The sequence below is a fragment of the Lissotriton vulgaris genome, chromosome 8, assembly GCF_964263255.1.
Source record: "Lissotriton vulgaris chromosome 8, aLisVul1.2, whole genome shotgun sequence".
In the NCBI taxonomy this organism is placed as follows: Eukaryota; Metazoa; Chordata; class Amphibia; order Caudata; family Salamandridae; genus Lissotriton; species Lissotriton vulgaris.
This window is the reverse complement of record NC_141696.1, coordinates 153,612,176-153,624,742: the sequence shown is the minus strand read 5'-3', so window position 1 is coordinate 153,624,742 and position 12,567 is coordinate 153,612,176. Positions and strand designations below refer to the sequence as shown.

Sequence of the window (12,567 nt, the reverse complement as noted above, 5' to 3'; positions counted from 1 at the left end):
TAGACAGTTGGACTCCAGCACACTTACGGCAATTTCCTCAGGGCTGTGATCAGGGGCTGCTTAGATTTGCGTATTCCACCCTATGTTGTGACATTGAAATTCCTTGTTGAATTTGCTTTAGCTAGCCAAGAGGTGGCTGTTGACTCAATTTCAAAGCAGCTTTGGGCCTTTCAAGTGGCTGGTTAATAGCACTTTCTCTTTGTACGCCTTAAAGGTCTAAAGAGTTCTTCATAGGTACTGCTCTCTATGGATTGTTCAAAGATCTGTTGGAAGTACTTATAATAGGATAAATAAATTGAGGGCATGCCTTTTCGGTACCCCACTTGCATGGCTGTCTGGCCTGTGGAAGGGTCCACAAATGCAAGTCAGGATGGCCGAGTGGTCTAAGGCGCTGTGTTCAGGTCGCAGTCTCTTCTGGAGGCGTGGGTTCAAATCCCACTTCTGACAATTGTGTGTTTACTCTACTTTTTTCTTGGGAGAGAAAAAATCTGATCATTTCCCTCACATGGGCTTATATGGTTGTCTACTTGGAAAAGTGCAGTGAGTTTTTTTCTTGCTCTAGCCACTCATGACCTAAGTTGTGTGCTTTTTTTGGTTCACAATATCTTTCCCTCTCTGTAGATGATCAAGCAAATGTGGTCAGGATGGCCGAGTGGTCTAAGGCGCTGTGTTAAGGCCGCAGTCTCACCTGGAGGCGTGGGTTCGAATCCCACTTCTGACAAAACTTTAAGTCCATTTTGTCTCTGAGTTCTTTTAGAATCTCAGCTAAAAATTGGCAGTGCATATAATAATAATAAATAATAATAATACCGATATTTGTATAGCGCGAACAGCTACCTCACAAGGAGGTGTCCCGGCGCTGAGTGATCATTTTTTCCAGGTAGGAATGGACGGAGAAAGGGGAGAGAGTGTTTAGTTATTCTGGGAAAAGAGCCAGGTCTTTAGCTGCCTCTTAAAACTGGCTTCCGTTGGAGCCAGTTGGATGTTGACCGGTAGGGCGTTCCAGAGTGTCGCCGTGCAGGCAGAGAAAGATCTGCCTCCGAGTCTGGCTCTCTTGGCGCGGGGGATGGAGAGCAGGTTTCGTGAATTAGAGCGCAAGCATCTCTCCTGATAGTATCTGGGGAGTCTAAGCTTTAAATAGGAGGGGCAGGTCCCCTTTTGGGCTCTAAACGCCAGAGTTAGAGCTTTAAACTTGATTCTGCAGGCTACAGGGAGCCAATGCAGATCGCGCAAGTACGGAGAGACATGCTGTTTAAAAGGGATGTTTTTTAGCAGTCTCGCAGCCGCGTTCTGCACGATCTGCAGTCGTTGCACCAGATATTTGGGTAGGCCGAGGTAGAGGCCGTTTGCGTAGTCCAGTCTGGAAGTGACTGTAGCATGGACCACCGTCTTGCGACAGTCTTCAGGCAGAAGGGACAGAAATTTGCGAAGGTTTCTTAGTTTATGGAGACAGCACGCAGAGACCTGCTGTATATGTGAAGAAAAGGAGAGACTCTCATCCCATCTTACTCCCAGATTTTTCGCGTTGGTGCTGGGTAGAGGAGGGATACCCATTTCGGGGTATAATATCTGAATAAGTAACAAACTTCAGTTTCAACTGCAAATTAATTTGCCCAATTCTGTCTTCAAGCTCGTATAATATTCTTCTAGCACTCGTGGTGTTTTATGTGTTTTTTGGGGGGTGCTTAAAAAGTCCCTTTTATTAATGAAATGGGTTACATTCAGTCTTGTGATATTTTTGGTTTCCAATAAGTAGATTGTTAATTTTATGTAACCTCATTTTCTAATGCTCCATTCAAGAGATGTTTCCACTATGAAATGCAGAGCAAGGGGAAAGAGCACAAGTGATAGAGCGAGTGAGTGAGAAGGGGTGTTGAGGAAGGAGAGAATGAAACAAAGACAGAGTGAGTGAACGGCAGGTAGGCCTAGAAGAGGAGACTAGAAGTGAAGGCGACATACTTTTCCCTGCTTTTGACCTCCCACCCATCCCAAACCGACCACAAACGTACCATCTATGCAACGTTGGTATGCAGAAATTCACGCCTCAGCCAGTGAGGGTAAGTCCCAGGCCAGGGGCTAGAGAGCAAAAGACTGCATGTGCTCAGACGTTCCCTGCTAGGGACAGTTGATCTGAAACAAGGTCTGCTCTCTTGTATCCAGCAAGGATCTAGAAATCCTGCATGAATCTGCAAGGCACAATGACAGCATACATTTGCATAATATGCCCCACCTTCTGCCTTCCTACTTCCTGTGCAGTAGTTGTTTGTGTAGAGAGAGAGGTCGCAGGCAAGGTAATTTTGTGAGTAGGATACAGGACCCTAAATAGCTGGTGAGAGGTATGAGGTATTCTAAAAGCATAAAAATGGTACACCTGTGAAATGAAATGCTTTCACATGTGATCTTCTGTGTTTATTGTCCTGTGCATAAAGTTGCACCTTGTGTTTGAAGGTTTAAATTATTTCAGGCTTGCATGGAGGCAGAAATTTCTGAGTGACTTTTATACATTTCTTAAGACTCTGCACTGTCAGGGTGGCCGAGTGGTCTAAGGCGCTGTGTTTAGGCCGCAGTCTCCTCTGGAGGCGTGGGTTCGAATCCCACTTCTGACATGACTTTTGGAGATGTAATCTCCTTTTTCAGGTTAACATCTGATGGAAGTTGCATCTGTTGGTCTTCACCTGGGATGTGATTCCGTCCTCATCTAGTCAAGAGAGCTGGGGTTTCTCATATATTTCGGTTGTATAAAGTCTTGCTGACAAAGTGCAGTCCTTACTATATGAGCATAGGACCCATGTAAGAGCTCATCTGGAAGAGTCATGCTCTTGTATGCCCTGGCCAGACAGGCCATGCAAATATGGAAGAATGCCTAGCATCTGGTAGACAGTTGGACTCCAGCACACTTACGGCAATTTCCTCAGGGCTGTGATCAGGGGCTGCTTAGATTTGCGTATTCCACCCTATGTTGTGACATTGAAATTCCTTGTTGAATTTGCTTTAGCTAGCCAAGAGGTGGCTGTTGACTCAATTTCAAAGCAGCTTTGGGCCTTTCAAGTGGCTGGTTAATAGCACTTTCTCTTTGTACGCCTTAAAGGTCTAAAGAGTTCTTCATAGGTACTGCTCTCTATGGATTGTTCAAAGATCTGTTGGAAGTACTTATAATAGGATAAATAAATTGAGGGCATGCCTTTTCGGTACCCCACTTGCATGGCTGTCTGGCCTGTGGAAGAGTCCACAAATGCAAGTCAGGATGGCCGGGTGGTCTAAGGCACTGCGTTCAGGTCGCAGTCTCTTCTGGAGGCGTGGGTTCAAATCCCACTTCTGACAATTGTGTGTTTACTCTACTTTTTTCTTGAGAGAGAAAAAATCTGATCATTTCCCTCACATGGGCTTATATGGTTGTCTACTTGGAAAAGTGCAGTGAGTTTTTTTCTTGCTCTAGCCACTCATGACCTAAGATGTGTGCTTTTTTTGGTTCACAATATCTTTCTCTCTCTGTAGATGATCAAGCAAATGTGGTCAGGATGGCCGAGTGGTCTAAGGCGCTGCGTTAAGGCCGCAGTCTCTCCTGGAGGCATGGGTTCGAATCCCACTTCTGACAAAACTTTAAGTCCATTTTGTCTCTGAGTTCTTTTAGAATCTCAGCTAAAAATTGGCAGTGCATATAATATCTGAATAAGTAACAAACTTCAGTTTCAACTGCAAATTAATTTGCCCAATTCTGTCTTCAAGCTCGTATAATATTCTTCTAGCACTCGTGGTGTTTTATGTGTTTTTTGGGGGGTGCTTAAAAAGTCCCTTTTATTAATGAAATGGGTTACATTCAGTCTTGTGATATTTTTGGTTTCCAATAAGTAGATTGTTAATTTTATGTAACCTCATTTTCTAATGCTCCATTCAAGAGATGTTTCCACTATGAAATGCAGAGCAAGGGGAAAGAGCACAAGTGATAGAGCGAGTGAGTGAGAAGGGGTGTTGAGGAAGGAGAGAATGAAACAAAGACAGAGTGAGTGAACGGCAGGTAGGCCTAGAAGAGGAGACTAGAAGTGAAGGCGACATACTTTTCCATGCTTTTGACCTCCCACCCATCCCAAACCGACCACAAACGTACCATCTATGCAACGTTGGTATGCAGAAATTCACGCCTCAGCCAGTGAGGGTAAGTCCCAGGCCAGGGGCTAGAGAGCAAAAGACTGCATGTGCTCAGACGTTCCCTGCTAGGGACAGTTGATCTGAAACAAGGTCTGCTCTCTTGTATCCAGCAAGGATCTAGAAATCCTGCATGAATCTGCAAGGCACAATGACAGCATACATTTGCATAAATGCCCCACCTTCTGCCTTCCTACTTCCTGTGCAGTAGTTGTGTGTGTAGAGAGAGAGGTCGCAGGCAAGGTAATTTCGTGAGTAGGATACAGGACCCTAAATAGCTGGTGAGAGGTATGAGGTATTTTAAAAGCATAAAAATTGTACACCTGTGAAATGAAATGCTTTCACATGTGATCTTCTGTGTTTATTGTCCTGTGCATAAAGTTGCACCTTGTGTTTGAAGGTTTAAATTATTTCAGGCTTGCATGGAGGCAGAAATTTCTGAGTGACTTTTATACATTTCTTAAGACTCTGCACTATCAGGATGGCTGAGTGGTCTAAGGCGCTGTGTTTAGGCCGCAGTCTCCTCTGGAGACGTGGGTTCGAATCCCACTTCTGACATGACTTTTGGAGATGTAATCTCCTTTTTCAGGTTAACATCTGATGGAAGTTGCATCTGTTGGTCTTCACCTGGGATGTGATTCCGTCCTCATCTAGTCAAGAGAGCTGGGGTTTCTCATATATTTCGGTTGTATAAAGTCTTGCTGACAAAGTGCAGTCCTTACTATATGAGCATAGGACCCATGTAAGAGCTCATCTGGAAGAGTCATGCTCTTGTATGCCCTGGCCAGACAGGCCATGCAAATATGGAAGAATGCCTAGCATCTGGTAGACAGTTGGACTCCAGCACACTTACGGCAATTTCCTCAGGGCTGTGATCAGGGGCTGCTTAGATTTGCGTATTCCACCCTATGTTGTGACATTGAAATTCCTTGTTGAATTTGCTTTAGCTAGCCAAGAGGTGGCTGTTGACTCAATTTCAAAGCAGCTTTGGGCCTTTCAAGTGGCTGGTTAATAGCACTTTCTCTTTGTACGCCTTAAAGGTCTAAAGAGTTCTTCATAGGTACTGCTCTCTATGGATTGTTCAAAGATCTGTTGGAAGTACTTATAATAGGATAAATAAATTGAGGGCATGCCTTTTCGGTACCCCACTTGCATGGCTGTCTGGCCTGTGGAAGGGTCCACAAATGCAAGTCAGGATGGCCGAGTGGTCTAAGGCGCTGCGTTCAGGTCGCAGTCTCTTCTGGAGGCGTGGGTTCAAATCCCACTTCTGACAATTGTGTGTTTACTCTACTTTTTTCTTGGGAGAGAAAAAATCAGATCATTTCCCTCACATGGGCTTATATGGTTGTCTACTTGGAAAAGTGCAGTGAGTTTTTTTCTTGCTCTAACCACTCATGACCTAAGTTGTGTGCTTTTTTTGGTTCACAATATCTTTCCCTCTCTGTAGATGATCAAGCAAATGTGGTCAGGATGGCCGAGTGGTCTAAGGCGCTGCGTTAAGGCCGCAGTCTCACCTGGAGGTGTGGGTTCGAATCCCACTTCTGACAAAACTTTAAGTCCATTTTGTCTCTGAGTTCTTTTAGAATCTCAGCTAAAAATTGGCAGTGCATATAATATCTGAATAAGTAACAAACTTCAGTTTCAACTGCAAATTAATTTGCCCAATTCTGTCTTCAAGCTCGTATAATATTCTTCTAGCACTCGTGGTGTTTTATGTGTTTTTTGGGGGGTGCTTAAAAAGTCCCTTTTATTAATGAAATGGGTTACATTCAGTCTTGTGATATTTTTGGTTTCCAATAAGTAGATTGTTAATTTTATGTAACCTCATTTTCTAATGCTCCATTCAAGAGATGTTTCCACTATGAAATGCAGAGCAAGGGGAAAGAGCACAAGTGATAGAGCGAGTGAGTGAGAAGGGGTGTTGAGGAAGGAGAGAATGAAACAAAGACAGAGTGAGTGAACGGCAGGTAGGCCTAGAAGAGGAGACTAGAAGTGAAGGCGACATACTTTTCCCTGCTTTTGACCTCCCACCCATCCCAAACCGACCACAAACGTACCATCTATGCAACGTTGGTATGCAGAAATTCACGCCTCAGCCAGTGAGGGTAAGTCCCAGGCCAGGGGCTAGAGAGCAAAAGACTGCATGTGCTCAGACGTTCCCTGCTAGGGACAGTTGATCTGAAACAAGGTCTGCTCTCTTGTATCCAGCAAGGATCTAGAAATCCTGCATGAATCTGCAAGGCACAATGACAGCATACATTTGCATAATATGCCCCACCTTCTGCCTTCCTACTTCCTGTGCAGTAGTTGTTTGTGTAGAGAGAGAGGTCGCAGGCAAGGTAATTTTGTGAGTAGGATACAGGACCCTAAATAGCTGGTGAGAGGTATGAGGTATTTTAAAAGCATAAAAATTGTACACCTGTGAAATGAAATGCTTTCACATGTGATCTTCTGTGTTTATTGTCCTGTGCATAAAGTTGCACCTTGTGTTTGAAGGTTTAAATTATTTCAGGCTTGCATGGAGGCAGAAATTTCTGAGTGACTTTTATACATTTCTTAAGACTCTGCGCTGTCAGGATGGCCGAGTGGTCTAAGGCGCTGTGTTTAGGCCGCAGTCTCCTCTGGAGGCGTGGGTTCGAATCCCACTTCTGACATGACTTTTGGAGATGTAATCTCCTTTTTCAGGTTAACATCTGATGGAAGTTGCATCTGTTGGTCTTCACCTGGGATGTGATTCCGTCCTCATCTAGTCAAGAGAGCTGGGGTTTCTCATATATTTCGGTTGTATAAAGTCTTGCTGACAAAGTGCAGTCCTTACTATATGAGCATAGGACCCATGTAAGAGCTCATCTGGAAGAGTCATGCTCTTGTATGCCCTGGCCAGACAGGCCATGCAAATATGGAAGAATGCCTAGCATCTGGTAGACAGTTGGACTCCAGCACACTTACGGCAATTTCCTCAGGGCTGTGATCAGGGGCTGCTTAGATTTGCGTATTCCACCCTATGTTGTGACATTGAAATTCCTTGTTGAATTTGCTTTAGCTAGCCAAGAGGTGGCGGTTGACTCAATTTCAAAGCAGCTTTGGGCCTTTCAAGTGGCTGGTTAATAGCACTTTCTCTTTGTACGCCTTAAAGGTCTAAAGAGTTCTTCATAGGTACTGCTCTCTATGGATTGTTCAAAGATCTGTTGGAAGTACTTATAATAGGATAAATAAATTGAGGGCATGCCTTTTCGGTACCCCACTTGCATGGCTGTCTGGCCTGTGGAAGGGTCCACAAATGCAAGTCAGGATGGCCGGGTGGTCTAAGGCGCTGCGTTCAGGTCGCAGTCTCTTCTGGAGGCGTGGGTTCAAATCCCACTTCTGACAATTGTGTGTTTACTCTACTTTTTTCTTGAGAGAGAAAAAATCTGATCATTTCCCTCACATGGGCTTATATGGTTGTCTACTTGGAAAAGTGCAGTGAGTTTTTTTCTTGCTCTAGCCACTCATGACCTAAGATGTGTGCTTTTTTTGGTTCACAATATCTTTCTCTCTCTGTAGATGATCAAGCAAATGTGGTCAGGATGGCCGAGTGGTCTAAGGCGCTGCGTTAAGGCCGCAGTCTCTCCTGGAGGCATGGGTTCGAATCCCACTTCTGACAAAACTTTAAGTCCATTTTGTCTCTGAGTTCTTTTAGAATCTCAGCTAAAAATTGGCAGTGCATATAATATCTGAATAAGTAACAAACTTCAGTTTCAACTGCAAATTAATTTGCCCAATTCTGTCTTCAAGCTCGTATAATATTCTTCTAGCACTCGTGGTGTTTTATGTGTTTTTTGGGGGGTGCTTAAAAAGTCCCTTTTATTAATGAAATGGGTTACATTCAGTCTTGTGATATTTTTGGTTTCCAATAAGTAGATTGTTAATTTTATGTAACCTCATTTTCTAATGCTCCATTCAAGAGATGTTTCCACTATGAAATGCAGAGCAAGGGGAAAGAGCACAAGTGATAGAGCGAGTGAGTGAGAAGGGGTGTTGAGGAAGGAGAGAATGAAACAAAGACAGAGTGAGTGAACGGCAGGTAGGCCTAGAAGAGGAGACTAGAAGTGAAGGCGACATACTTTTCCATGCTTTTGACCTCCCACCCATCCCAAACCGACCACAAACGTACCATCTATGCAACGTTGGTATGCAGAAATTCACGCCTCAGCCAGTGAGGGTAAGTCCCAGGCCAGGGGCTAGAGAGCAAAAGACTGCATGTGCTCAGACGTTCCCTGCTAGGGACAGTTGATCTGAAACAAGGTCTGCTCTCTTGTATCCAGCAAGGATCTAGAAATCCTGCATGAATCTGCAAGGCACAATGACAGCATACATTTGCATAATATGCCCCACCTTCTGCCTTCCTACTTCCTGTGCAGTAGTTGTTTGTGTAGAGAGAGAGGTCGCAGGCAAGGTAATTTCGTGAGTAGGATACAGGACCCTAAATAGCTGGTGAGAGGTATGAGGTATTTTAAAAGCATAAAAATTGTACACCTGTGAAATGAAATGCTTTCACATGTGATCTTCTGTGTTTATTGTCCTGTGCATAAAGTTGCACCTTGTGTTTGAAGGTTTAAATTATTTCAGGCTTGCATGGAGGCAGAAATTTCTGAGTGACTTTTATACATTTCTTAAGACTCTGCACTGTCAGGATGGCCGAGTGGTCTAAGGCGCTGTGTTTAGGCCGCAGTCTCCTCTGGAGACGTGGGTTCGAATCCCACTTCTGACATGACTTTTGGAGATGTAATCTCCTTTTTCAGGTTAACATCTGATGGAAGTTGCATCTGTTGGTCTTCACCTGGGATGTGATTCCGTCCTCATCTAGTCAAGAGAGCTGGGGTTTCTCATATATTTCGGTTGTATAAAGTCTTGCTGACAAAGTGCAGTCCTTACTATATGAGCATAGGACCCATGTAAGAGCTCATCTGGAAGAGTCATGCTCTTGTATGCCCTGGCCAGACAGGCCATGCAAATATGGAAGAATGCCTAGCATCTGGTAGACAGTTGGACTCCAGCACACTTACGGCAATTTCCTCAGGGCTGTGATCAGGGGCTGCTTAGATTTGCGTATTCCACCCTATGTTGTGACATTGAAATTCCTTGTTGAATTTGCTTTAGCTAGCCAAGAGGTGGCTGTTGACTCAATTTCAAAGCAGCTTTGGGCCTTTCAAGTGGCTGGTTAATAGCACTTTCTCTTTGTACGCCTTAAAGGTCTAAAGAGTTCTTCATAGGTACTGCTCTCTATGGATTGTTCAAAGATCTGTTGGAAGTACTTATAATAGGATAAATAAATTGAGGGCATGCCTTTTCGGTACCCCACTTGCATGGCTGTCTGGCCCGTGGAAGGGTCCACAAATGCAAGTCAGGATGGCCGAGTGGTCTAAGGCGCTGCGTTCAGGTCGCAGTCTCTTCTGGAGGCGTGGGTTCAAATCCCACTTCTGACAATTGTGTGATTACTCTACTTTTTTCTTGGGAGAGAAAAAATCAGATCATTTCCCTCACATGGGCTTATATGGTTGTCTACTTGGAAAAGTGCAGTGAGTTTTTTTCTTGCTCTAACCACTCATGACCTAAGTTGTGTGCTTTTTTTGGTTCACAATATCTTTCCCTCTCTGTAGATGATCAAGCAAATGTGGTCAGGATGGCCGAGTGGTCTAAGGCGCTGCGTTAAGGCCGCAGTCTCACCTGGAGGCGTGGGTTCGAATCCCACTTCTGACAAAACTTTAAGTCCATTTTGTCTCTGAGTTCTTTTAGAATCTCAGCTAAAAATTGGCAGTGCATATAATATCTGAATAAGTAACAAACTTCAGTTTCAACTGCAAATTAATTTGCCCAATTCTGTCTTCAAGCTCGTATAATATTCTTCTAGCACTCGTGGTGTTTTATGTGTTTTTTGGGGGGTGCTTAAAAAGTCCCTTTTATTAATGAAATGGGTTACATTCAGTCTTGTGATATTTTTGGTTTCCAATAAGTAGATTGTTAATTTTATGTAACCTCATTTTCTAATGCTCCATTCAAGAGATGTTTCCACTATGAAATGCAGAGCAAGGGGAAAGAGCACAAGTGATAGAGCGAGTGAGTGAGAAGGGGTGTTGAGGAAGGAGAGAATGAAACAAAGACAGAGTGAGTGAACGGCAGGTAGGCCTAGAAGAGGAGACTAGAAGTGAAGGCGACATACTTTTCCCTGCTTTTGACCTCCCACCCATCCCAAACCGACCACAAACGTACCATCTATGCAACGTTGGTATGCAGAAATTCACGCCTCAGCCAGTGAGGGTAAGTCCCAGGCCAGGGGCTAGAGAGCAAAAGACTGCATGTGCTCAGACGTTCCCTGCTAGGGACAGTTGATCTGAAACAAGGTCTGCTCTCTTGTATCCAGCAAGGATCTAGAAATCCTGCATGAATCTGCAAGGCACAATGACAGCATACATTTGCATAATATGCCCCACCTTCTGCCTTCCTACTTCCTGTGCAGTAGTTGTTTGTGTAGAGAGAGAGGTCGCAGGCAAGGTAATTTTGTGAGTAGGATACAGGACCCTAAATAGCTGGTGAGAGGTATGAGGTATTCTAAAAGCATAAAAATGGTACACCTGTGAAATGAAATGCTTTCACATGTGATCTTCTGTGTTTATTGTCCTGTGCATAAAGTTGCACCTTGTGTTTGAAGGTTTAAATTATTTCAGGCTTGCATGGAGGCAGAAATTTCTGAGTGACTTTTATACATTTCTTAAGACTCTGCACTGTCAGGATGGCCGAGTGGTCTAAGGCGCTGTGTTTAGGCCGCAGTCTCCTCTGGAGGCGTGGGTTCAAATCCCACTTCTGACCCGACTTTTGGAGATGTAATCTCCTTTTTCAGGTTAACATCTGATGGAAGTTGCATCTGTTGGTCTTCACCTGGGATGTGATTCCGTCCTCATCTAGTCAAGAGAGCTGGGGTTTCTCATATATTTCGGTTGTATAAAGTCTTGCTGACAAAGTGCAGTCCTTACTATATGAGCATAGGACCCATGTAAGAGCTCATCTGGAAGAGTCATGCTCTTGTATGCCCTGGCCAGACAGGCCATGCAAATATGGAAGAATGCCTAGCATCTGGTAGACAGTTGGACTCCAGCACACTTACGGCAATTTCCTCAGGGCTGTGATCAGGGGCTGCTTAGATTTGCGTATTCCACCCTATGTTGTGACATTGAAATTCCTTGTTGAATTTGCTTTAGCTAGCCAAGAGGTGGCTGTTGACTCAATTTCAAAGCAGCTTTGGGCCTTTCAAGTGGCTGGTTAATAGCACTTTCACTTTGTACGCCTTAAAGGTCTAAAGAGTTCTTCATAGGTACTGCTCTCTATGGATTGTTCAAAGATCTGTTGGAAGTACTTATAATAGGATAAATAAATTGAGGGCATGCCTTTTCGGTACCCCACTTGCATGGCTGTCTGGCCTGTGGAAGGGTCCACAAATGCAAGTCAGGATGGCCGAGTGGTCTAAGGCGCTGCGTTCAGGTCGCAGTCTCTTCTGGAGTCGTGGGTTCAAATCCCACTTCTGACAATTGTGTGTTTACTCTACTTTTTTCTTGGGAGAGAAAAAATCAGATCATTTCCCTCACATGGGCTTATATGGTTGTCTACTTGGAAAAGTGCAGTGAGTTTTTTTCTTGCTCTAACCACTCATGACCTAAGTTGTGTGCTTTTTTTGGTTCACAATATCTTTCCCTCTCTGTAGATGATCAAGCAAATGTGGTCAGGATGGCCGAGTGGTCTAAGGCGCTGCGTTAAGGCCGCAGTCTCACCTGGAGGCGTGGGTTCGAATCCCACTTCTGACAAAACTTTAAGTCCATTTTGTCTCTGAGTTCTTTTAGAATCTCAGCTAAAAATTGGCAGTGCATATAATATCTGAATAAGTAACAAACTTCAGTTTCAACTGCAAATTAATTTGCCCAATTCTGTCTTCAAGCTCGTATAATATTCTTCTAGCACTCGTGGTGTTTTATGTGTTTTTTGGGGGGTGCTTAAAAAGTCCCTTTTATTAATGAAATGGGTTACATTCAGTCTTGTGATATTTTTGGTTTCCAATAAGTAGATTGTTAATTTTATGTAACCTCATTTTCTAATGCTCCATTCAAGAGATGTTTCCACTATGAAATGCAGAGCAAGGGGAAAGAGCACAAGTGATAGAGCGAGTGAGTGAGAAGGGGTGTTGAGGAAGGAGAGAATGAAACAAAGACAGAGTGAGTGAACGGCAGGTAGGCCTAGAAGAGGAGACTAGAAGTGAAGGCGACATACTTTTCCCTGCTTTTGACCTCCCACCCATCCCAAACCGACCAAAAACGTACCATCTATGCAACGTTGGTATGCAGAAATTCACGCCTCAGCCAGTGAGGGTAAGTCCCAGGCCAGGGGCTAGAGAGCAAA

At 44.1% G+C, this 12,567-nt stretch overlaps 14 non-coding genes across 14 annotated transcripts; all 14 read left to right on the top strand.

The window, feature by feature from the left end:
* The first annotated feature begins 364 nt into the window (after window positions 1–364).
* Window positions 365–447, top strand: TRNAL-CAG (transfer RNA leucine (anticodon CAG)). The gene has a single exon. It is a non-coding gene; the product is annotated as a tRNA-Leu (tRNA).
* A 191-nt stretch (window positions 448–638) lies between these two features.
* On the top strand, window positions 639–721 carry TRNAL-AAG (transfer RNA leucine (anticodon AAG)). Its single transcript has one exon. It is a non-coding gene; the product is annotated as a tRNA-Leu (tRNA).
* A 1,802-nt stretch (window positions 722–2,523) lies between these two features.
* On the top strand, window positions 2,524–2,606 carry TRNAL-UAG (transfer RNA leucine (anticodon UAG)). Its single transcript has one exon. It is a non-coding gene; the product is annotated as a tRNA-Leu (tRNA).
* Window positions 2,607–3,512: 906 nt separating this feature from the next.
* TRNAL-AAG (transfer RNA leucine (anticodon AAG)) lies at window positions 3,513–3,595 on the top strand. Its single transcript has one exon. It is a non-coding gene; the product is annotated as a tRNA-Leu (tRNA).
* A 1,738-nt stretch (window positions 3,596–5,333) lies between these two features.
* TRNAL-CAG (transfer RNA leucine (anticodon CAG)) lies at window positions 5,334–5,416 on the top strand. The gene has a single exon. It is a non-coding gene; the product is annotated as a tRNA-Leu (tRNA).
* Window positions 5,417–5,607: 191 nt separating this feature from the next.
* On the top strand, window positions 5,608–5,690 carry TRNAL-AAG (transfer RNA leucine (anticodon AAG)). Its single transcript has one exon. It is a non-coding gene; the product is annotated as a tRNA-Leu (tRNA).
* A 1,024-nt stretch (window positions 5,691–6,714) lies between these two features.
* TRNAL-UAG (transfer RNA leucine (anticodon UAG)) lies at window positions 6,715–6,797 on the top strand. The gene has a single exon. It is a non-coding gene; the product is annotated as a tRNA-Leu (tRNA).
* A 906-nt stretch (window positions 6,798–7,703) lies between these two features.
* TRNAL-AAG (transfer RNA leucine (anticodon AAG)) lies at window positions 7,704–7,786 on the top strand. The gene has a single exon. It is a non-coding gene; the product is annotated as a tRNA-Leu (tRNA).
* Window positions 7,787–8,810: 1,024 nt separating this feature from the next.
* TRNAL-UAG (transfer RNA leucine (anticodon UAG)) lies at window positions 8,811–8,893 on the top strand. Its single transcript has one exon. It is a non-coding gene; the product is annotated as a tRNA-Leu (tRNA).
* Window positions 8,894–9,525: 632 nt separating this feature from the next.
* TRNAL-CAG (transfer RNA leucine (anticodon CAG)) lies at window positions 9,526–9,608 on the top strand. Its single transcript has one exon. It is a non-coding gene; the product is annotated as a tRNA-Leu (tRNA).
* Window positions 9,609–9,799: 191 nt separating this feature from the next.
* TRNAL-AAG (transfer RNA leucine (anticodon AAG)) lies at window positions 9,800–9,882 on the top strand. Its single transcript has one exon. It is a non-coding gene; the product is annotated as a tRNA-Leu (tRNA).
* A 1,024-nt stretch (window positions 9,883–10,906) lies between these two features.
* TRNAL-UAG (transfer RNA leucine (anticodon UAG)) lies at window positions 10,907–10,989 on the top strand. Its single transcript has one exon. It is a non-coding gene; the product is annotated as a tRNA-Leu (tRNA).
* Window positions 10,990–11,621: 632 nt separating this feature from the next.
* Window positions 11,622–11,704, top strand: TRNAL-CAG (transfer RNA leucine (anticodon CAG)). The gene has a single exon. It is a non-coding gene; the product is annotated as a tRNA-Leu (tRNA).
* Window positions 11,705–11,895: 191 nt separating this feature from the next.
* On the top strand, window positions 11,896–11,978 carry TRNAL-AAG (transfer RNA leucine (anticodon AAG)). Its single transcript has one exon. It is a non-coding gene; the product is annotated as a tRNA-Leu (tRNA).
* Window positions 11,979–12,567: the final 589 nt, after the last annotated feature.